Source organism: Macaca mulatta, chromosome 6 (genome assembly GCF_049350105.2).
Source record: "Macaca mulatta isolate MMU2019108-1 chromosome 6, T2T-MMU8v2.0, whole genome shotgun sequence".
Classification (NCBI taxonomy): domain Eukaryota; kingdom Metazoa; phylum Chordata; class Mammalia; order Primates; family Cercopithecidae; genus Macaca; species Macaca mulatta.
The window spans coordinates 96,069,823-96,093,670 of record NC_133411.1 but is presented as its reverse complement, the minus strand read 5'-3'; positions in this window follow the sequence as shown (position 1 = coordinate 96,093,670).

The following is a 23,848-nucleotide window of genomic DNA, read 5'->3' as shown; positions in this document are numbered from 1 at the left end:
CTTTTATCTCTCACCCCCCTCCCATCAATTCCCTCAAGTCCCCAAAGACCATTGTATTATTCTTATGCCTTTGCATCTTCATAGCTTAGCTCCCACTTATGAGTGAGAACATATGATGATGATGTTTGGTCTTCCATTCCTGAGTTACCTCACTTAGAATAATGATTTCCGATTCCATCCAGGTTGCTGCAAATGCCATTACTTCATTCTTTTTCATGGCTGAGTAGTATTCCATTTTATATATATATCAAAATGTCTGTATCCAGTCATTGATAGATAGCAACTCAGTAATAGTGGGGGACTTCAATACTCCACTGACAGCACTAGACAGTTCATCAGGACAGAAAGTCGACAAAAAAACAATGGATTTAGAAAAATGTTTTACATAGTCCTCCAATTATATTATTCTCTTTTACACTTCAATCTTTTTTCACATACTCTGTAGCCTATCAGGATTTACTTCTATTCCTTGTTTACATTTTTTTTTTCCAAGACAAGAGTTTCACTCTTGTCACCCAGGCTGGAGTGCAATAGCACAATCTCTGCTCACTGCAACCTCCACCTCCCGGGTTCAAGTGATTCTTCTGATTCAGCCCCAGAGTAGCTGGGATTACAGGTGCCCACCACCATGCCTGGCTCCTTCTTCACATTTCTCTTTCCTTTATAATTCAGCTCAGCTATCACCTCCCTCAGAAACTTTTATCACTTACAATAAATAATACCCTGTACATATATCACATTAGCATTTAACCAATTGTATGTAGCATCTTTATGTATGTATATCTCACCCACTAGTCTGTAAGATCCTGAAGAATAGGAACTAGAGCTTATCAATTTATTTATACACTATGCCTAATGATGCTTGAAATATTATAGTCACTGAATATATGTTTACTAAACTAATTTCAATCCTATCTGTTCCTAAAATTTACTGTCAGTAAAAACGTAAAAGGTTAGAAATCTTTATAATGGTGTTTGGGCTATCTTGCTCAAAAAGTTAAAACTTAATAGTCTGAAGATGAATGTTGTCATACGTTTTGGGAGATCACCTTGGCTAGAGTTAAAATAGCAAGAAAAGTGGATATTTAAAACTATGAAATTATTCGCTTTAATTTTTATCTCTATTTTAATACCTAAAAACAAAATTCAAGTCTCCTATTTCAAATTAAACTACTATTCATTCTTAACTAATAATACCTTTATGTGCCTGACACTTCAGGTGGAATGATTAAATTATGCACCTGTAGAAAGATCTCAGAAAGCAATGACAGGTATTACAAACCTACTATGTTCCTGGGTACTTTTTTAAAAGTATTGTATTTAAAAATTAAGACATTGACTTCAATTCATTGTTTCTCTTGTATATGACATTCTTCTTTTTTTCTTTTAAATCACAATTTGGGCTGTGAATTTTCATTTCCTTAACTTTGCTTTGCTTTTCATAGAATTTATCCCATAGAGCATTGTGCTGTTTAGCTTTGTTAGATAGCTACTTTAAACAAGGAAGCAGAGATATAGAAGCATTTTATTTTTCTCAAATGAAAAAGCAATTGATAGCACATTCTCTGTTAAAAAAAAAAAAAAGTAATAGGCTCAACAGTGGGCTGTACACGGAGGGATTAAGCCGGAGCACAAAGTCTTTAAGGCACCTCTTTCCATCCTTTGCATATGTAGAATATGTTTTGCTGCATTGCATGGGTTAAATGCATTTGCTCTATTGATTTGTAAAGTTGAAGTCCTGTCAGTCACTTGGGGTAAGCTCCCCAGATAACTTCTTATTTAGTTCTTGCAAAGTTGTTTATGTTTGAAACTCTCTTGGATTCATTTTATGCTTTACAAGGAATGCATATAGCACCCAACTATAAAATCTGCTGAGAATGCCGATCCTAAGAAAGAAGAAACAGAAGATTTAGTTTTGACATCTTGTGTTCTAAAATTGGTGGTTCAGGACAGGCGCTTTGGCTCACGCCCATAATCCCAGCACTTTGGGAGGCCGAGGCAAGTGGATCACTTGAGGTCAGGAGTTCAAGACCAGCCTGACCAACGTGGTGAAACTATGTTTCTACTAAAAATACAAAATTAGCCGGGCATTGTGGTGCACTCATGTAATCCTAGCTACTCAGGAAGCTGCGGCAGGAGAATCACTTGAACCTGGGAGGTAGAGTTTGCAGTAAGCAGAGATCACGCCACTGCACTCCAACCTGGCAACAGAGGGAAACTCCATCTCAAGATAAATAAATAAATAAATAAATAAATAAATAATAAAATTGGTGGTTCAGTGAGTGATTCCCCTCCTATTCTTTGAATTTCTACTTTATTTCATTCTAATTTAACTTCTTGGTTTCTTAGATGCCTAGCCAGAAAACATGTGTGTATTGTCTTTCTAAAACTGCTACATGTGCTTTTTCTATGGAACAAAAAAGAGCAATCATCTGACAACCATTTTCCTGGATGAAGGTGTCCAGTATGGCAGGGAAGGTTTTTCAAGTGTCGGGGGCAATACTGTCACATCTATTCACCAGAGAAGTTGCAGTATTTTATGTTAAGACAATTTTTTTAATCTCCTAAATGGGATTGTTGCATCAATGAGACTCAGGCTTGTGACAGATTTTAATGTAATAGGAAAAGATCTATGTACCAATTAATTTCCTGTGGCAGTCAATGTCCTCTCCTCTCCAGGGGGAGTAGGAACACCAGTTCTAACAAACTATCTTCAAGTTTGAATCTAGAAATCATTTATCCTTCCAAATAATGTCTAAAATCAGTGTAACTAATTGATCCTTCTCCTTACCTTCAGCCTTTATAGGTAGAATATGGGCCAAAGATATTTTCTTTTCTCTTTTGCAACCACTCATAATTACCTGTACTCCTTGGTGAACTTTGATTCTCACTACAAACATAATAATAATAAAAAGAAAGAGAAAGTAGAGTGCAATGTATTTTCCCCTCCAACTTAAACCTCTTTATATGTGTCTAAAAATCATACATGAAGAATAAAAAAATAAAACTATATTAATATGTATGTGAATGTATTTATAAGCATGCCCTTCTATGTTTACATATTCATACATTTATTCATATATTTAATTAGAAAATAATTTATCATTATTGCATAGTGACAAAATTTGAGGTTTGGAAACAAATCTGTTTAAAATATTATCTTATAAGCTATGTGAACTTAGGCAGGCCAATTAATTTCCATGAGATATATATGAAAAATGAGGATACTAATACCTGTCTTGTAGTGTTGCAATAAGGAGCATACTGATATATTATATGAAACATTCAGCATAATTATTGGAACATGGTAGGAGCCCAAAAAGTAGCAGTTATTAATATTTATTCTGCTACTTCTATTACTTTCTAGTCATTGGAAAAAGTGCTCAGAGATACACAATCAAAGAAAACAAAACATCTTTTCTTAAGAACCTCAAAGTCTACTAAGAAAGACTAGAAAAAGCAGCAACAACTAAAATATAGGGTGATGACTGCTATTAAAAATATTAAACACTTAGGTGTACCTTCAAGTGTAGTGGAGTAGGGCAAAAATCTGTGAGGCAATGGTTGACAAAAACATTTGTATCTTTACTGACTTAATTGACAATAGTTACCAATGGGCTTTTATTCTGTTACTTATTTTTAATTTATTTAGTATATTTTTTATTGTTTAGTAGTTTTTGTTTCTAGTTAGCATCTATTGTACTATGAACTTGAATGTCAGAAAAATAGAGGGTACCATTTAACTCAGAAATGTTGACTGTCTTGGAATCATAAGAAAGGCTTATACCAACAAAGGATCTCTAAGAATACAGTAATGTGTGTTGGAACATACACTTTGGTGTGGACTTCCCAATTGATGTGAAATTCAATTGGATTTGTCAAAATGAACTTTAGATGTTTGGAGATCATTGGTATTTTACTATCATTCCTATAATACTGAGATAATTTTTCTCAATTTCAAAGTTTTAGGACATATAATAGTTTAATATATAAAGAAGAGTCTGTAAGATGGAGTGAAATACTTTGCAGAGAACTCTAAACTTCTAAGATATAGAAGGGAATATGGTCCAGACCACAGTAAAATACAATAACCCTAAAAGTTACTGGGTGTCTGGATCAGCAGCTGAAATTAGAAGAATGATACAGCATACATAGGAACTTTGTCTATTATTCTGATGTGGATAACAGAACTTAAAATGTGTAAGTTTCTCAGAATCACTCTTCTATGCTTTTTGAGAAAGAAGTTAGAAGAATTTGATATATTGTGAGCCTTTAGCTGATACAGAGAGATGAGAAATCTGAGTTGTTAATAATTAAGTGAGAGTAGCTGGGCATGAATAGAAAATGAAGTACTTAGAGGGGAACATAAAATAAGAATAATGAGGAATTAAAGAAAAAATACAAAGAATTCAAGCATGGATAAGAAATAGAAATACTTAGGAATCAAAATTCAAGAAAATATGGAAGAAAACAAAACAATATATGAAATAGAGAAAAATTGACACTAATACAAGTTTTTGAACAAACATACAATTTTAGCCTAAATATTCTTGTTATAGCTCCCTTTTTTGTTTCTCTCCTTCGGATTCTAGATAGTTCTTAAAAACTCACACATTTTTATCCTTATTTTCTTGCTATTTTTCATGGCTAGGGAAGCAGGAAGAGAAAAATGAAAATTGCCCAAGGTGAAATGTATATAAGAAGCTGAGCTGTGACTTTGACTTAGATGTACCTGAATCCATCACAGCACATGTACTTTCCGAATGTTAATTGTATCTTTTTACAAATATGGAGAAAACACAGCAAATTATTTATACATATAGCTTTAAGATGTTTTCTATCACAAGTATTTGTAGCTCTAACCTCCTCTTTCATCTGTTTTGCCCCAAATATTCATCTCACTTTGCTGATTTTCTCTGATGTTAGAGTTACTTAAGTTTCAATTTTAGGAAGTTGACTTGTTAATAAGATTTCTTTAAATAGTTTCCATATTTAGTCAGCCTTGCAGTTCTTAACAGTAAATGGAGGAACAAATAGCAAGCATAAGGTAAAACATCAGTGTGTTTAACTTCCAGGTGAAACCAAAATTTGGGATCGTTGACTAAGATTTGGATGTAATCCTTGCAGTCTAAATCTATCAATATCCAAACATGACACTCTTCAAAAAGGGCTTCATTTTTCTCATTATTATAATAATATTTCTTAAGTTTCCAAAAATGGTCTCTCCCTCTAAGTGTTTTCAGCTTGGCAGATATCTCTTTTCTGAAGTCCACTAATTCAGGTCATATGCCATGACTACATATTGATACTGATATATATAAGCCTATATTAACATATAATGTATATGTGAACAAATACATATGAATATATAGTCAAATATGGAAGAATATGTTTCTGACTCTTGAAAAGACAATCTGGGTTTTGTTTTTAAAAATATGCTTTTCTTTAGTATACATGTGTAATGGCACCGCTCGTTTTTCTTTAATGAGTGCCTAAAATTAATGATTCTTTTTATTTTGGTTGTTACTTGGGTTCAGAGAGGTGCTTAGTACTGAGCCCTGCAACTATTGATGATGTGAAGAGGAAGATGGATAGGAGGTGGAGGAATGGCAGGAAATATTTTATGATTTATGCAGTTTTATGAAAAAAATGTTCTCTTTACTTACTGCATAGTGTTACTATTTTTATCATTCGGTGGGCTTGAGGCACGGGCCACACACATCATCTGCTTAAAAATAACTACAGCTTGTCTGGGTGTCATTTTAGTGTTTGCTTCATAACAACTGCCTTTGAGTCTTCATTAAAATTCAAGTGGGCTAGGACTCAGAGCCAATAATAGGGCCTGTATATACTAATAGAGCACAGTCTTTATTTGGGAAGACTCTGGCAGGATCAGAGTAGGGTGTGTCAAAAACTAGGCATGCTGCAAAAAAATGTGAGGCCCAGCGAATATGAATGAGACAGGATGAGACCATTGGAATGTATTTCACCCAAATAGACCATGTGGTATTTAGTTAAGTCATGGAACAAGAGGGAATAGATGCTGAGCCAAAGAACCTGGATGAGGGGCATACCACCAGCACCTCAATGACTGACCTAGGGAAGTGAATGTTAAAGTGTTGGGGGGTTTTCTTAAGGAGATTTCTAAAAGTAAATGGAACAGCCCAGCATATTCAGTAGACATGTTATAAAACCATAGAAAATTCACCTTAGGTTTAGAAAGTGGTACAACAGTCTTAAGAGCAACCTCTATTCCTTCATTTATTGAGATGACACCTACATTTATAACATTAAATCTTCATAAAAATCTGGGGAATATCAAATGTGAAGTTCATAGACTTAAATTATAAATTAAATATTCATTATTTTTATAAATATTTCTTTTTCCTGAATTAAAATACTACAATAATAAGGGATAATCAGGCTTTGGTATATGTGTTTGGGGATATGGTGGAAATAGAGGCTTGTTACTAACATGTTGCAGGATGAAGTAGGAGGGGCAAATGATTGTTGTAGCATAACAGAGGTAATCATATACAGCAACTTGCTTAGAAATCACACTTGCCTTCACCTTCATTCATTCTCTGATCCTCTTCCTTGTCATAGCTCTGCTATGTGAAGCTAAAATTACTTCTGATTTTGGACAATGGAAAGTCTGCTATTTTGTAAGGAAGTAGGAAATTTGCCTTTATTGTACACTGTTAAAATTAAAAAAAAAAAAAGGTAGATCTAACATATATTTATGGATAAAAGGATTAAAAATTCCTTCCTAAAATTTTTGTTTATGGTTTATTCAGTACGCTCAGTGTGTGGGGAAAATGCTGACCATCACAGTTGGTTACCTAACACACATGTTGGTAGCAAAGACAGAAACACAGAGAAATATGCAATAGTGCATAGTCAAAGCAATAAATACCCAGGCTGCTGTAAGATGTTAAATAATTCATGGGGAAGGCCGGGCGCTGTGGCTCAAGCCTGTAATCCCAGCACTTTGGGAGGCCGAGACGGGCGGATCACAAGGTCAGAAGATTGAGACCATCCTGGCTAACATGGTGAAACCCCGTCTCTACTAAAAATACAAAAAACTAGCCGGGCGAGGTGGCGGACGCCTGTAGTCCCAGCTACTCGGGAGGCTGAGGCAGGAGAATGGCGTAAACCCGGGAGGCGGAGCTTGCAGTGAGCTGAGATCCGGCCACTGCACTCCAGCCTGGGCGACAGAGCGAGACTCTGTCTCAAAAAAAAAAAAAAATTCATGGGGAAATGATGCTAACTTTTCTAAATTAACAAAAGTGGAATGTTACTTTTTCTTGTTTTATTATTAATAATAATAATAATAATAATAATTATTATTATTATTATTATTATTTTTGGTAAGGAGAAAAGCCATAGAGAAAGTAGTTTTGTCTTTCTTTTTTTTTCTCTATTTTCTGTTGCATTTATAGGAAGCTAGATTATGGAAGAAGAGCAGTTGTGATTCTAATGTTTAGTTCTTTAGAAAAAGAAAGTCATTTAAAATATGATGCTACATGAAATTAATATTATAGATTAGACATATAGATAAAATGCATGCTGTAACAGCAATAGAACAACTACTGGAGTATAAATCAGCTACAGGAATATGTCTTATCTTTGGCATAAAAATTTTCAAAAAAGGAACTTCTAACCAAAAGAATAACACATATATAAATAGATGGGGGTCAGCATTTCTAATATGTAATAAAGATATAGCTCCTTCCATGTTCATTGCAGCATTATTCAAATAGCCAAGATATAAAATCAATGTTGTGTCTATCAGCAAATGAATGGATAAAAAATATATGGTATATATACACGATGGAATACTATTTAGCTTATCATGAATATGAAATGAAATGAAGAAAATCCTATCATTTGAGGCAATATTGATGAACCTGAAGGGCATTATATTAAATAAAATACAGGAAGTAAAATATAGTAAGACAAATATCCTATGGTCTCACATATGTAAAACTAAAAAAATATTTAACTTATAGAAATAAAAAGTAAAATGGTGGTTATCAGAGGCTGTTGTGGGGAGGTATTAAGAGATGTTGGGGCCCAGCATGGTGGTTCACACCTGTAATCCCAGCACTTTGGGAGGCCAAGGGTGGTGGATCACGAGGTCAAGAGGTCGAGACCATCTTGGCCAACATGGTGAAACCCTGTCTGTACTAAAAATACAAAAATGAGCTGGGAGTGGTGGCCCACGCCTATAGACCCAGCTACTCGGGAAGCTGAGGCAGGAGAATTGCTTGATCCCAGGAGGCAGAGGTTGCAGTGAGCTGTGATTGCACTACTGCACTCCAACCTGGCAGCAGAGCAAGACTCTGTCTCAAAAAAATATATATATATAAATAAAAATAAAAATAAAATAAAGATGTTGGTCAACAGACACAAAATTGCATATGGATAGGAAGAATAAGTTCAAGAAATCTGCTGTATATCATGGTAACTACTATTTGTAACAATAAATTGTATACTTACAAATGTAAAGAAGGTGAATATTGAGTCTACTCACCATAAAAAATTATGAGTATGTGAGGTAATGCATATGTTAAACAGCTGGATTTAGCCATTCCACAGTGCACAGATATACCAAAACATTATGTCCTTCACCAAAAATATATATAATTTTTACTTGTCCATTAAAAAATGTGTTTCCTTATTTGAATGAGACCACTGGTTCTCAATCTGCACAATTATGTCACCTGGGAATTTTAAAAATAATTACAATGCTCAGGCTAAGATAAATTAAATTTGGAAGAAAAATGGGAATGTGAGCAGTAATGTAATCGTAGCATCAATGATGTTATCACTTTTAATTTTCCCAAATTCCAGTGTAAAAACAGTTTGTAGATAGCCACACCAAACACACACACACACACACACACACACACACACGAACAGCACATATCACAAAATTAAATCACAAGATAACTCTATGAGCCACAAAATACAAGTGGGTGGGGGATCTCCAACAGCCAACGGAACTGCAAAGTCTCAGTGTTGATGCATGAGGAAGCAGTGGGGAGAAAAGAGAGGGATGCAATCAAGCATTGGATGGACTTGAAAATGCCAACCTTACATTTTAGGAGAACCCTAAAATATACTCTTGGGTACATACCAGGAGAAAGTTAATTTAAGAATAACAGCTAAAACAGAGTGAGGTTTTGCTCACTTTAGTGATGAATAAGTGTAAAGACACCAAAACAAAGCCTAAAATGATTGAAGCAATCAAGTCCCTGTAAAGGTTCAAAACTGGCCAAGCAGGGCTTTCTTCTAAAAGAGTTTTATGCTGAGAGGAAACTGCTGGGAATAAATAAATGTTGAGCATGAGAGAAACAATAAAATTTTAAAAAAGAAAAGGCCTACACAAAAATGTGGAAGGGGGAAAAACAAAATCTCAGAAAGCAAGCAGACAGATATTTTAGTGCTGCAGGGAGACAGAGATAGATAGATAGATAGATAGATAGATAGATAGATAGATAGATGTTAGATAGATAATAGATACATATACACATACACACACACATACACATACAGAGAGAGAGACAGAGAGAGAGAGAGAGAGAGAGAGGGAAGGAATATTGAACTTGAAAAAGATACCATTTCCTTTTAAGAAGTCAGGAATACCAATTTCACATAAAAATGAACAACAAAAAGCTATGGAGGTCAAATTTATTTAAAGTTATTTTAACAAAAAATAATAAATAGCGAATTGTATTTGTAGAGATAATAAAAGTATGCCAGAAAAATGAGCATAAACAGATTAAAACTGTAGCATATTATTTTATGTGCTAATATAAAATAGCATATATTTTCATGTAGAGAAACATGAAGAAAATGATATAAAACATGAAAGAGCAACATGAACCAAAGTTAGAGAAAAAGAGAAATCTGATTCCAGAGTACAGCAAAGAATTAGAAACAAGAGGAAAAATAGTTTCAGAAAGGAAAACTAAATTAGAAGGAACACAAAAGCAAATAAACCTAAAACATTATATCTTAAGAGAAATGAAATTAAGAAGGAGGAATGTGTAAAACGTAAAATGAATTGATGAAAAACAGAAAAAAGATTAGAAAGAAATTCAGATTGAAGATAGACAAAGAAGATCCAACATATGGGCCACAGGAGTTCCTGACGAGGAAAATATAAGCAAACAAGTTTTTAAAAGCCAAAAAACCCTCTTATTCAAGGATACTTTCCTGAAATAAAAATTAGGATACTTTTTAAAAAGAATATCTTTTATCAGCCAGGTACAGTGGCTCATATCTGTAATCCCAGCACTTTGGGCGGCCAAGGTGGGTGGATCAGGAGGTCAGGAGATCATAAACAACCTGGCTAACACAGTGAAACCCCGTCTCTACTAAAAATGCAAAAAATCAGCTGGGCATGGTGGCATGCACCTGTAGTCCCAGCTACTCTGGAGGCTGAGGCGGGAGAATCGCTTGAACCAAGATGGTAGAAGCTGCCGTGAGCCAAGATCGTGCCACTGCACTCCAGCCGGGGCAACAGAGCAAGACTCCATCTAATAAAAAAAGAAAATAAAGAAAAAGAATACTTCTTATCAGGAAAAAAATTAGAATGACACATGTAAGTAATGCAGAAGAAAGTGTGAGTCAAGGATTTTATATCTAGCAAAATGAATATTTAGGTAGAGAGAACAAAGGGAATCTGTAGTCAACATGGAGGAATCAGAGAACTATGTTCCCATGAGCATGCGTTAAAGAATCTAGTAGAGAATGAATTTGACCACCAAAATGGCTATGTAGACATTGACATAAGGACTTATCAGCAAAAGGAAACAGTTGTAGAATGAAGCTTAAATAGGCCGGGCGCGGTGGCTCAAGCCTGTAATCCCAGCACTTTGGGAGGCCGAGACGGGCGGATCACGAGGTCAGGAGATCGAGACCATCCTGGCTAACACGGTGAAACCCCGTCTCTACTAAAAAATACAAAAAACTAGCCGGGCGAGGTGGCGGGCGCCTGTAGTCCCAGCTACTCGGGAGGCTGAGGCAGGAGAATGGTCTAAACCCGGGAGGCGGAGCTTGCAGTGAGCTGAGATCCGGCCACTGTACCCCAGCCTGGGCGACAGAGCAAGACTCTGTCTCAAAAAAAAAAAAAAAAAAAAAAAAAAATGAAGCTTAAATAAATGTTAAAACAAAAACATATGGTATTTAAAGACTATTTTCTTCATTAATAATAATATATTTATTAAAAATATGGGCAAAGTAGATATCATATGTTAAAAAATAACTACCTTTCATGATCATATTTGAGTAAAAATAGTATTTTCCTGTAGTAATTGGTCTTATATGATTAAAGCAAATTAGTAACTATGGAATATTTTCATTCTATCATACCTTGTGTATAGAAATATAATTATAATACAGAAAAAGTTACATTAAATTCCTATGGATGTGTATTGTAATTAAAAGGGTAAATCAAACTTATGAAGTGTTACATTTTTAAATAACATTTTATATATATATATATATATATATATATATATATATTTGTTTACATATTGTGGTTCTTGTTACTACTAAAAAGGCCTAGAAATAATAATAAATCTAGTAGCATCTATCATCCCAGATTGTGACCTGGTAATATTATTTTCCATTAAAATAAACAAAGATATCTTGAATAAATTAATAAGTCCATGTCTTTGGTAGGAAATGTGCAAGATGAGTTTGCATCATCTTTCATACTAGATAACATGAAAGCTACCAAATACTACTACCCATATCAAAGAACCATAGAAGCTAAAATAAAGAGGCTTCCACTGACCACATATGGTACAATTTAGCTTTATAAGAATAGTAAGTGCAATGGATCAAAACACATCAAGTATGTTTAAGTACATGAATTCAATGATACATTTTAAAACTGAAAAATTGGTCATTTCCAAAGATGATAAGAAATAATTACCTAGAAAACAGGTAAATATAGAAAAAGAGTCAAACATTTACACTTTCAAATAGTAGATAAGGAAAAGTATTTCTTTATATAATTTGTTCCAATTCATAACTAAAAATGAAATTATAGAATTAAAATATCACCACTTTGCTAGTCTTAATGAATTAATACATCTATATAGTGAGCATCAATAGATTCTACCATTACAGAAAGGGAAACAAACAAGTATATCCTGGTGTAAGAATGCAATACCCTCTAGAAGGTTGTTTAAGAACAAACTTGAGTTCAATAAAGGCTCTGCAACTAGCTTCCAACTTATAGAGAATGCAGAGAACAGAAGAACATGCTGAACTATACTATGGGAATGCAATCAGCAAAATCTAAACTATGAAAACCTCAATGGATCAAATGGCCTGGGTCTTTAATAGATTAATTACAGATGATTTCTGACTTACTATGGTTTGACTTAAGGGTTTTCAATGTTAATATGGGTTTATTGGGTAGGGGGTATTTAATGCATTTTCAATTTATAAGAGGTTTGTAAAGGCATGTAACCCCACCATAAGTTGAGAAACATCTGTATAAGGAAATAATGGGTTGGAGGAGAAAATTGTAGGTTAAGAGAAACTTTAAAATTATAGATAGTAAAATTTAAAAATAAGCAAGGATGTTTAAAAATCAGTATTTCTAGGGAATTAGTATTTTTTAAATTCTGTAGTTAATTCTAATGTGAGTTAAATTTGGCAATTACAGGCTTAAGGACTTGTAAACAAGTTGAAGCAAGGCTAGTTGACCTCACTATGCTATAAAAGTATATTGTCATTAAAAACCTGAAGACACATAAGAAAAAAAATGAGATATGTGCTGGAGTATTTTAGCATTAAAGTGAAAGCAGATGTTGACAAGCCATCAGCATTTACCAGAAGTGGGAGGTTTAACAACTACTCCTGAGAAGTCTAAAGAGATCATTAAGATCCTACCAGGCAAACAGCCAGAGGTGTTTTGATGCCAAGCCATTTGGAAGGTTGAAGATAAACTGAAAGGACTTGAGTATAAGTGATGTCAAAATAAAATATTTTTAAAGTTATAATATTAATGGAAATTTTACTACAATATTTCTTTCTAAAATTGCTTTGTTAGGTAGATGACTAAGTAGCACGGCATGATGGGAGGAGGATAATTTAAAGGGATTTAGGTTCAAATCTTGTTATCACCACTTATGTAACTTTGCTGAACTCAAGCTCCCTCCAGCTTCAATTCCACTGTATATAAAAATGATACAATAACTCAGACCTAAGAGAATTAATAATAATAAGTATTCATGTGAAAGTAACTATGTTTTTCAAATATGTGTTTTAATATTTTAATGTGAACTATTTAAAACTTATAAAAGGGCAAAAATATTATAACCTGATACCATGTATTAAAAACTCAATATTTAATAACTTTTAACATTGTGCATTAAAAAGAAATAAAGTTGCACATGTAAATAAAAAGTATTTGCATCTTTTTCTACTCTCTGTTTAATCTAGGTGTGACTCCAAAGGTAGTATATATTATCCTGATGTATTTTTAAAAACAATTTTATTAAGATATGAAAACACCAAAAGCAATGGCAACAAAAGCCAAAATTGACAAATGGGACCTAATTAAACTAAAGAGCTTCTGCACAGCAAAAGAAACTACCATCGGATTGAACAGGCAACCTACAGAATGGGAGAAAATTTTTGCAATCTACTCATCGGACAAAGGGCTAATATCCAGAACCTACAAATAACTCAAACAAATTTACAAGAAAAAAACAAACAACTCCATCAAAAAGTGGGCAAGGGATATGAACAGACATTTCTCAAAAGAAGACATGCATACAGCCAACAGACACACGAAAAAATGCTCATCATCACTGGTCATCAGAGAAATGCAAATCAAAACCACAATGAGATACCATCTCACACCAGTTAGAATGACAATCATTAAAAAGTCACGAAACAACAGGTGCTGGAGAGGTTGTGGAGAAATAGGAACACTTTTACACTGTTGGTGGGATTGTAAACTAGTTCAATCATTATGGAAAACAGTATGGCGATTCCTCAAGGATCTAGAACTAGAAATACCATATGACCCAGTCATCCCATTACTGGGTATATACCCAAAGGATTATAAATCATGCTGCTATAAAGACACATGCACACGTATGTTTTTTGCGGCACTATTCACAATAGCAAAGACTTGGAATCAACCCAAATGTCCCTCAATGACAGACTGGATTAAGAAAATGTGGCACATATACACCACGGAATACTATGCAGCCATAAAAAAGGATGAGTTTGTGTCCTTTGTAAGGACATGGATGCAGCTGGAAACCATCATTCTCGGCAAACTATCGCAAGAACAGAAAACCAAACACCGCATGTTCTCACTCATAGGTGGGAAAAGAACAATGAGATCACTTGGACTTGGGAAGGGGAACATCACACACCGGGGCCTATTATGGGGAGGGGGGAGGGGGAGGAACTGCATTGGGAGTTATACCTGATGTAAATGATGCGTTGATGGGTGCTGATGAGTTGATGGGTGCAGCACACCAACATGGCACAAGTATACATATGTAACAAACCTGCACGTTATGCACATGTACCCTAGAACTTAAAGTATAATAATAATAATAATAATAATAAAAACAAAAAAAAGATATAATCCACATGCCATGTAATCCACTGTTCACAAGGTGTGTAACCATCACCACAATCTAATGTTAGAATGTGGTTGACTCCTATCTTAGTCCATTTGTATTGCTATAAAGGAATACCTGAAACTGGGTAATTTGTAAAGAAAGGAGGTTTATTTGGTTTATAATTCTGCAGGCTGAAACACTGGACATCTGGTGAAAGCCCTGGACTACTTTTATTCATGGAGGAAGGCAAAGGGGAGTTGGCATATGCAGAGCTCACAGGGTGAGAGAGGAAAAAAAGAAGTGGGGAAAAGGGGAGATACTAGTCTCTTTTTAACAACCAGCTCTGATGGTAACCAGTAGTAAGAACTCACTCATTCTCAAGCGAGGGCATTAATCTATTCATGAGGGATCTTCACCCATGACACAAATACCGCCCATTAAGCCCTACTTCCAACATTGAGGCTCAAATTTCAACATAAGATTTGGAGGGACCAGACAAACCAAACTAGAGCATTCCACCCCGGCCCCCAAAATTTCATGTCATTCTCACATGTAAAATACAATTCTCTCATGTCAATAATCCCCAAAACTCTTAACCTGTTCCAGCATCAACTCAAAAATCCAAAGTCTCAACTGAGACTCAAGGTGTTTCTTTCAGCTATGAGCCTGTAAAATCAAAAACAAATTATATACTTCTAGGGAACAATGGTGGTACAAGCATTGGATAAACATTCCCATCCTGAAAAGAGAGAAATCAGCCAAAAGAAAGCGGTAACAGGCCCCATGCAAGTCCAAAACACAACAGGACAGACATTAAATCTCAAAGCTTGCAAATCTCTTTTCACTCCATGTCCAGCATCCTGAGCACACTGGTGTGAGGAATGAACCCCCAAAGACTTGTGGCTTCTCTCATGGGTTGGAGTTAAATGCCTATATTTTTCTAGGCAGAGTTTGCATGCTTCCACTGGCAGTATAATTTTGGGTCTGAACAGCAGAGATCCTGCTCCAACAGCTGCACTAGACACTTTATAGTTGGATATTCTTTGTGGTGGCCCCACCCCTATGGCACATTCTTGCTTGGACACTCAGGCTTTCTAATACATCCTCTAAGCTTCTAACCCTCCAAGGCTCTTGCATCCTGGGTGCCTGCAGACTTAGCACCACATGGGCACCACTAAGGATTACTGCCTGCTCTGCCCTGAGAAACAGCCTGAGCAGTAGTTCTTGGGGCTCTATGAGCTACATCTGAAGCCAGACCATCCAGGATGTAGGGAGCAACACCCAAGACAGCACAGGGCGATGGCAACTCAGGCCCATCCCCTGAAACCATTCCATCCTCCAACGCCTCAGAGTCTAGATAGGATAGGAGGAAGAGGCAGTCTTTAAGATTTCTGAAGTGTCACTGGGGACTTTTTAACATTGTTTTGATTATTAGCACTCAGCTCCCTTTAAGTCATGCTAATCTCTTTAGCAAGTGGTTACTCCTACTCCACAGTACCCTTGGATTCATCTCTTGAAAATGGTCTTTCTTTCTTTAACACATGGCCAGGCTGCAGATTTTCCCAATTTTTGTGCTCCACTTTTCTTTCAATTACAAATTCCATTTCTGGGCCATTCCATTGCTGCCATATATGACCATAAGCTGTTAAAAGCAGCCATTTCACTTTGATTTTTTTTGTGCATACATAATAGGTGTACATATTTATGGGGTACATGAGACATTTTGATGCAGGCATGCAATGGTAAATAAGCACATCATGAAAAATGTGGTATTCATTCCCTCAAGCATTTACCCTTTGTATTGCAAACAATTCAATTGCCCTCTTTAAGTTATTTTAAAATATACAACTAAGTTATTATTGACTATAGTCATCCTATTATGCTACCAAATAGTAGGTCTTATTCATTCCAATTTTTTTGTACCCATTAACCAACCCTATTTTGCTCCCACTGCTAGGCTCCCACTACCTTTCCAAACCTCCAGTAACCATCATTCTACTCTCTATGCCCATTAGTTCAATTGTTTTGATTTTTAAATCCCACAAATAAGTGAGAACATGGCAACTTCTGCCTTTCTGTGCCTGACTTATTTCAATTAACATAAGGATCTCCAGTCCCATCCATGTTGTTGCAAAAAACTGCATCTTATTTTTTTTTATGGCTGAATAGTACTCTATTGTGTATATGTACCACATTTTCTTTATCCATTCATCTGTTGCTGGACACTTAGGTTGCTTCCAAATCTTAGCTGTTGTAAACAGTGCTGCAACAAATATAGGAGTGCAGATATCTCTTCAATATAGTGATTTCCTTTCTTTTGAGCATATAGTCAGCACTGGGATTGCTTGGTAGTTCAATGTTTAGCTTTTTGAGGAACCTCCAAACTGTTCTCCGTAGCAGTGTACTACTACATTTCCACTAACAGTGTACAAGGGTTTCCTTTTCTCCACATCCACACCAGCATTTATTATTGCCTGTCTTTTGGATATAAGCCATTTTAACTGGGCTGAGATGATCTCTCACTGTAGCTTTGATTTGCATTTCTCTGATGGTCCGTGATGTTGAGCACCTTTTCATATGCCTATTTGCCCTTTGTAGGCCTTTTTTTTTTTTTGAGAAATATCTATTCAAATCTTTGCCCATTTTTTGATTGAATTATTAGATTTTTGTTTATAGAGCTGTTTGAGTACTTGTATATTCTGATTATAAATCCCTTGACAGATGGGTAGTTGGCGAATATTTTCTCCCATTCCATGGATTGTCTCTTCACTATGCTGATTGTATCCTTTTCCGTGCAGAAGCTTTCTAACTTGATGTGATCCCATTTGTCAATTTTTGCTATGGTTGTCTGCATTTTTGGGGCATTGCCTAATAAATTTTTGCAATGTTCCAGAGATTTTCTTGTAGTAGTTACATAGATTCAAGTCTTAGATTTAAAAGTTAATCCATTTTATTTGGTTTGTGTAAATGGGGAGAGATACGGGTGCAGTTTCATTCTTTTACGTATGGATATCTGGTTTCCGTAGAACTATTTATTGAAGAGATTGTCTTTTCTTCAGTGTATGTCCTGGCAACCCGTGTCAAAAATAAGGCTATTGTAGATGTGTAAATTTCTTTCTAGGTTTTCTTCTATGGAGAAGAAACAATTTGACTTCTTCCTTTCCACATTGGATACTCTTTATTTCCTTCTATTGTCTGATTGCTGTAGCTAGGACTTCTAGTACTATATTGAATAACAGTAGTGACTGTGGGCATCCTTTTCATGTTCCAAATATTAGAAGAAAGGCTTTCAGTTCTTCCCCACTCAGTATGATACTAGCTATGAGTCTATCCTATCTGTCTTTTATTATATTGAGGTATCTTTCTTGTATCCCCAGTGTTTTGAGGGTTTTTATCATGAAGGGATGTTGAATTTTATCAAATGCTTTTTCAGCATAAATTAAAATGATCATACAGTATTTATTCTTCAGCTTGTTGATATGATGTATTACCTTGACTGATTTGCATATGTTGAAGCACCCTTGCATCACAGGGATAAATTCTACTTGGTCATGATGAATAATCTTTCTAATGTATTGTTGAATTTGGTTTGCTAGTATTTTGTTGAGTATTTTTATATCAATATTGATCAGACATATTGCCCAGTATTTTTCTTTTTTCTTTTTTTTTTTTATGTATCCTTTTCTGGTTTTGCATTGGGGTAATACAGGCCTTGTAGAATGAGTTTGGAAGTATTCCCTCATCCTCTATTTTTCAGAATAGTTTGAGTAGGATTGATATTAGTTCTTCAAATGTTTGGTAGATTTCAGGAGTGAAACCATCAAGTCCCAGGCTTTTCTTTAATGGGAGACTTTTTTAATGGCTTCTATCTCATTACTTGTTATTGGTCTGTTTAACTTTTGGATTTTTCCTGGTTCAATCTTGGTAGGTTACATGCATCTAGAAATTTACCTATTTTTTCTAGATTTTCAAATTTATTGGCATATAGTTGTCCTTAGTAGCTACTAAGGACCCTTTGAATTTCTGCTGTATCAATTGTAAGGTCTTCTTGTTCATTTCTGATTTTATTTAATTGGATCTTCTCTCTTTTTTTTCTCAGTCTGGCTAAAGTTTTGTCAATTTTGTTTAACTTTTCAAAAAACTAACTGTTTGTTTCATTGATATTATGTATTTTTTTCATTCAATGGCGTTTATTTCTGCTCTTATCTGTATTCTTTTCTTCTTCTAATTTGGGGTTTGATGTGTTCTTGCTTTTCTTTAAGATGTATAGTTAAATTGTTCATTTGAAGTTTTCTCTTATTTTTGATGTAGGCACTTATAGGTATAAAATTCCCTCAGTACTGTGTTTGCTGTATCCCACAGGTTTTGGCATGTTGTTTCCTTTACCATTTGTTTTAAGAAAATTTTCAATTTCCTTCTTCATTTATTCATTGACCCACTGGTCATTCAGAAGCCTATGGTTTAATTTCATGTATTTGTATAGCTTCCAAAATTCTTCTGGTTATTAACTTCTAGTTTTATTCCATTGTGGTCAGAGAAGATGCTTGATATTATTTCAATTTTTGTTAGAATGTTTTAAGACTTGTTTTGTGTCTTAACACATGGTCTATCCTTGAGAACAATCCATGTGCTGAGGAAATGAATGTGTATTCTGTAGCTCTTGGATAATATGCTCTGTAAATATCTATTAGATTCATTTGGCCTGTAGTGCAGATTAAGTGTGATGTTTCCTTGTTGATTTTCTGTCTGGAAGATCAGTCTAATGCTGAAAATGGGGTGTTGAAGTCTCCAGCTATTATTGTATTGGAGCCTATCTCTCTCATTAGCTATAATAGTATTTTCTTTATGTATCTGGGTGCTGCAGTGTTTGGTGCATATATGTCTCAAGTTGTTATATCTTTATCATTATCATTATATAGTGACTTTATCATTATATAGTGACTTTTTAATCTCTTCTTATAGTGTTTGTCTTGAAATCTATTTTGTCTGCTATAATTGTAGCAACTCCTGCTTTTTGTTTGTTTATTTCAATTGGCATAAAATATCTTTTTCCATCTGTTTATCTTCAGTCTGTGTGTGTCTTTATAGGTGAAGCATATTTCTTGGAGGCAACAGGTCAATGGGTCTTATTTCTTCATCCATTGAGCCAGTCTATGTCTTTTGATTGGAGATTTTATTTCATTTACATTCAATATTATTGATAAGAAAGAATGTACTCATACTATTTTTTTTTATTATTTGTTTTCTGGTCTCCTCTTCTTTTTTTCCATTCCTTCCAGTCTTCCTGTAGTGAAGGTTATTTTTTCTGGTGATACCAATTAGTATCTTGCTTTTTATTTTTTTGTGTACTGATTGTACATTTTTTGGTTTGAGGTTAGCATAAGGTTTACAAATGCTATTTTATAAGTCATTATTTTAACAACTTAACACTTTTTACATTAATAAACAAGCAAAATGTTAACTAATAAAAGTCAAGGCCTTAATGTTATCTCTCAGCTTTTTAACTTTTTATTTTTTTCTATTTATGTCTCATTGTATTAACTACATATTGAAAAGTTGTTGTAGTTATTAGTTTTAATATGTTCATCATTTAATCTTTCTACGTAAGATTAGAGTAGTTGACACATAAGAGTTACAGTGTTAAAATATTCTGTGTTTTCCTGTGTACTTACTATTACCAGTAAATTTTGCACCTTAGGGTGATTATTTATTGCTTATTAATGTCCTTTTCTCTCTGACTGAAGTACTCCCTTGATCTTTTCTTATAGGGCAGGCCTGATATCAATGAATTCGCTCAGCTTTTGTTTGTCTGGGACACTGTTTATTTCTTCATAAAAGGATTTTCATTGGATATACCATTCTAATATAAAATATTTTTCCTTGAGCATTTTACATATGTCATGTCAATCTCTCCTGGCCTGTAATGTTTCCACTGAAAAGTCTGCACCCAAACTTGTTGGAGCTCCATTATGTGCTATTTGTTTCTTTTCTCTTGCTGCTTTTAGAATCCTTTCTTACTGCTTGACCTTTGGGGGTTTGATTATCAAATGCCTTGAGGTAGTCTTTTTGGCTTAAATCTGCTTGTTATTCTACAATCTTCTTGTACTTGGATATTGATCTCTTTCTTTAGGTTTGGGAAGATCTCTGTTATTATCCCTTTGAATAAACTTTCTATTCCTATCAGTTTCTCTACCTCCTCTTTAAGGCCAATAATGCATAGATTTGCCCTTTTGAGGCTATTTTATAGATCCTGTAGGCATGCTTCATTGTTTTTTATTCTTTGTTCTTTTGTCTCTGTGTATTTTTTTTTTCCTTTGGTCTCCTCTGACTGTGTTTTCAGACTTACTAATTCTTTCTTCTACTTGATCCATTATGCTATTGAAGGACTCTCATGCATTCTTCAGTATACATTCCATTTTTCAGTTCCAGAATTTCTTCTTGATTCTTTTTAATTATTTCAATCTCTTTGTTCAATGTATCTGATAAATTTCCGATTTTTTTCTATTTGCTATTTTAAATTTCTTTGAGTTTCCTCAAAACAGCTATTTAGAATTCTCTGTCTGAAAGGTCACATATCTCTGTTTCTCCAGGATTGGTCCCTGGTGCCTTACTAAGTTTACTTTGCAAGGTCATGATTTCCTGGATGGTATTCATGCCAGTAGATATTAGTTAGTGTCTGGGCATTGAAGAGTTAGGTATTTATTGTACTCTTCTCTATCTGAGCTTATTTGTAGCAGTCCTGCTTGGGGAAGGTTTCCAGATACTTGAGAGGACTTAGATATTGTGATCTAAGCTCTATCTTCTTTAGAGAGAGCCCCCATCCCAGCAATGCTGTGGTTCTTGCAGACTTGTAGAGGTACACTGTGTTAGTTTTGGACAATATCAATTAGAATTCTCTGGATTACCAGGCAGAGACTCTTACTCTCTTCCCGTACTCTCTCCCAAACATACCAGGTCTCTCTCTTTTTCTCTTCTGAGCCACCTCAAGCTATGGTGTGGAGTGACACAAGCACTGCTGTGGCCACCACCACTATGACTGTGCTGTCTCACCTGAAACCAGTACAGCACTGGGTCTCACCCAAGGCGTGTTGTCACCACTCTCTGGCTACTGCCTATGTTTGTTCAAGGCCCTGGGACTCTACAATTAGCAGGTTGCAAAGTCAGGAGGCCTGTATCTCTCTGTTCAGGACAGGGAGTTCTTCTAGGCCCTGGGCAGGTCCAGAAGTTCCATCGGAAGTCAGGGTCTCGAGTCAAAACCCTTAGAAGTCCACCTGGTGTTCTATTGTATTGCAATTGAGCTGCCACTTAAATCACAAGAGCTGCCATTCAAATCGCAAGATACAGACCTTCCCACTTTTCTCTGCCCTTTCCAAAGGCAGAGGAACCTTACCCCATAGCCACCATCACCCCAGGCCACCAGGAATACTGCCAGACTATCATCAATGTTCTCTTAAGGCCCGAGGTCTCTTAAGTCAGCTTGTGGTGAATGCTGCCTGGCCTAGAATTCACCATTCGGGGCAGTGGGCTCCCCTGTGGCCAGAGTAGGTCCAGAAATGCCATCCAAGAATCAAGTCCTGGAATCAGGGACCCCAAGAGCCCACTTGGTACACTACCCGCTGTGGCTATGCTGGTACCTAAGGTGTAAGACAAAGTCCCTTTTACATTTTGCTCTGCTTTTCTCAAGCAGAAGGAGTTTTGCCCCATAGCCTCCATAGATTGGAATGTGCTGAGTCTCACTTGAAGCCATCAAGTCTCGTTGACTCACCCAATGCCCTTGATGTAGTAGCCAGGTGATATGGTTTGGCTGTGTTCCCATCCAAATCTCATCTTGAATTCCCACATGTAGGAGAGACCCAGTGGGAGGTAATTTAGTCAGGGGGCAGGTCTTTCTCATGCTGTTCTCATGGTAGTGAATAAGTCTCACGCATGAGATCTGATGGTTTTGAAAAACAGGAGTCTCCCTGCACAAGCTCTCTTTTTGACTTGTGCCATCCATGTAAGACGTGACTTGCTCCTCCTTGCCTTCACCATGATTGTGAGGTTTCCCCAGCCACATGGAACTCTAAGTCCAATTAAACCTCTTTCTTTTGTAAATTGCCCAGTCTTCAGTATGTCTTTATCAGCAGCATGAGAATGGACTGCTACACTGGGTATCACTGCTGGTTATTAAGAGCCCAAGGTCTCTTCAGTTAGTGGGTCATGAATGCTGCCAGGAATGGATCCTTTTTTTCAAGGTAATGCATTCTCTTCTGGCCCAGGTTTTGTCTAGAAATGTCATCTGGGAGCTAGGGCCTGAAATAGGTGCCTCACAACTCTGAATGGTACCCTACCCTACTGTGGGTGAACTGGTATTCTAGATGTAAGACAAAGTCCTCCCCGCCTCAATCAGAAGGAAAGGGTGTCTTTTGGAGCTGTGAGCTGTGCAGCCTGGAGTTAGGATAGAGGTGATTCCAGCATTCTCTCTTGGCCTCCAGTCTGGTGTGTCAGCATTCCCCATGCCCTGGGCATTTTACTGATTCTGGGCCTAGTTCAGCACTAGGACTCTTCTAAGAGTTGCAGTCCCGATGTCCTATACTACCTTTTAAGTTTACATGGAGACAGAGAGTGCTACAGCCCTCGGTTGTGTGGCAATGTTTGCAGGAACTCAGTATCTGTCTGCTGGAAGTGGTAATTTTCCTTTGGCTAGGGCTGGTATAAATCTTCCCTCCATGGCCCAGCATCAGCTGAGTTTGGTCTGGTTTTCATTTCTGCTTTAACAGGGCAGTAGTGAGTTCAGTGGCTCACAGTTCCCATGTTCTCCTTCCCCCAGTGCCCAGAGATGTTCTTTGCAGCACACTGCTGCTGCGTGGGAAGTGAAGGTAGTGTCAGCAATTCAGGAATGTTTTACCTATTCTTCAGTGCTTCTTTCAGCTATATGAAGTTGAAACCAGGTGCTATGAGGGCTCATCTGAATTTTGGCTCTTATTAAGTTATATGTTCTCTGTAGATAGTTGTTAGCTTTGTGCCCTTGTTGGAGTGGATGATCAGTGGAGCTTTCTATTCTGCCATCTTGCTCCATCTCCCAGCCACTTCGCTTCTTGAAGACTTCGCTGCTTAGAAAATTTTTCCACTAGATGCCATAGGTCATCGCTTTTAAGGTTGGTCTTCCACAAAGCCCTCAGGTAAGGGCACAATACAGGCAAGTACTTTGCCACAATGTAACAAGGATGACCTTTGCTCCACTTCCAAGTAAGTTC